Source organism: Bison bison, unplaced genomic scaffold (assembly GCF_000754665.1).
Source record: "Bison bison bison isolate TAMUID 2011002044 unplaced genomic scaffold, Bison_UMD1.0 scf7180017846340, whole genome shotgun sequence".
NCBI lineage: Eukaryota > Metazoa > Chordata > Mammalia > Artiodactyla > Bovidae > Bison > Bison bison.
This window is the reverse complement of record NW_011476913.1, coordinates 78,118-80,131: the sequence shown is the minus strand read 5'-3', so window position 1 is coordinate 80,131 and position 2,014 is coordinate 78,118.

The window sequence follows — 2,014 nt, the reverse complement described above, 5'->3', positions numbered from 1 at the left end:
GGCCCCCCGGGCCCAGGGCCCGCCGTAATGGCGGGGGAGCAGGCCCCAGCTCGGCGGGTCGGAGCCTGCAGACGGCAGCGTGAGCGACCCAGGTCAGAACCCGTGAGGGGCAGAGGAGGGCACGCGCCAGTCTGGGGAGAAGTCCTCAGTGAGAGCTCAGCTCAGCGCAGAGCGCGGCTCCCCCAGGCCTGTGGGTGTCCCAGCACAGCCCCCGCCCCGCCCCGCCCCTGGGTGCTGAAGGGTCAGAGGCCTGTACCCATCTGGGTCTGAACTGCAGCATCCAGCCCGCAAAAGGGTGACATCAGATGTCCTTCCTGCTCCCGGGGCTCCACAGGCCGTCCAGCGGGAGGGAGGGTGTGTGGGAATCCCCAACTCAGACAGGAGACCACAGCCTTGCATGTGCTGGCACCACCCTGCGCTTACGCCCCACGTCGCCCTCACCTGGGGAACCTGGGAAAGGCCCCCGAGGAGATCCTGAGGCTGGCCAGCTGGGGATGGTGCCAGAGGGGCTGTGGTTTGTCTCCTCCTCCCCTCCTCCCCACAGTTCCATGGAGAAGGCAGTCCAGCATGCCCGGGGGTTCTTTGTGAGGTGATGATTTCAGTATTTTTAAAATTTATTTGTTATTGAAGGATAATTGCTTTACAGAATTTTGCCATTTTCTGTTGATTTCACTGTTGATGCAAGTATTCAGCCAGAGACTGATAAAGCCCGTGGGAGGAGACGGCGGAGCTGCTTTATGGGTCAGATCAAGAGTGAGACCATAGGACCTCTGTTTGCCCTTTTAACCCTTGAGATGTGGTCCTGTGGGCTCAGAAAGGAGTTTCCAGAGAGACTATAGATGAGGGACAGGCACGGACTTCGGACCAGGGGCGCATCTGTTCGAAAGCTGTTCCTGCCTCCCTGGGCCTCTCAGCTGCAAGGGCAGAATTGGCCGTGACGTTGCTGGTCGCACAGGTTACCGGTTTAGCCGGAACCACGGGTGTGATGCCTCAAAAGCCCACCGGGGGGCGCCCTGGGAAAGGCTTTGGGTCCCAGACACCGTCCAAAGCCTCCTAAGAAAGGAGCGGGACAGCGGAGAAAAAGTCCGTGTCTCCTTCCCAGCGCCGCCCCGCGCCCCAGCTGTGGGCAAGCCGGTGCTTCTCCCCGTGGGCTGGGCTCCGGCCCCGACGTTGTCGGTACACACAGAGCGGAGCTGATGTTTCAGACGCCTGAGGGGCCTGGCGGAGTGTGCCGCGTCCCCGCCAGGGAGCCTGTCTGCCCACCCACTGCAGGGATGGAAGGAGGGCGGGGCAGGCCCTAACCAGGCAGAAGCCTCGGGGGAAAGAAAGCTCCTGCCCGGGGGCCCGGGGACCTGGGCGGCTGCCCGCCCCCCGACGAGGCCAGAGAGGCCCAGCGCTGCCCTGAGGGTCACTCTCAGTACGTGTGCCCTGAGTGTGGACTCCCCCCTAAGGTTCTGCGCTCAGACGAGGCAGAGAGGCCTGCCCTGGGAGCAGCTCGCAGGTTCATCCCTCACCAGGGAGTGTCACTCGGTTGAGCAAAGAGGACAAGTCCTGAGCTTCCGGGGCCAAAAGAGTGTCCAATTATGTCACTAAAACGCAAGAAGAGGGTGGACGAGGAGCCAGAGGTCTGGGAAGGCATTCTCCTTGTCCTGACCTCACCCTGCTACACTGAGGCAGGGGCAGGCCTTTCTGGGAGACCCCAGGTCAGTGGGGTCCAGGCCTGGCCTCCGGAAGTCAGGAACGCAGAACGTGCAGGCCTCTGGGCCTCAGACCGGGAAGACAGACCCCTGTGTCCCAGGAAGGGTGCAGAAGAGCTGTGAGGGGTCTGGCCTGTCCAGAGGAGCCGGCATGCAGGGTCGAGGACCATGCAGAGTGAGCAGAGGCCATCCTCTCGGATGCAGCAGGGACAGAAGCTCATGCCCAGGACCCACCGTGGCGGAGAGCACACCCCTGACGGGGCAGCGTGGGTGAGGCCATGGCAGCTGGCCACAAAGGCCCAGAGAGGACGCCCACC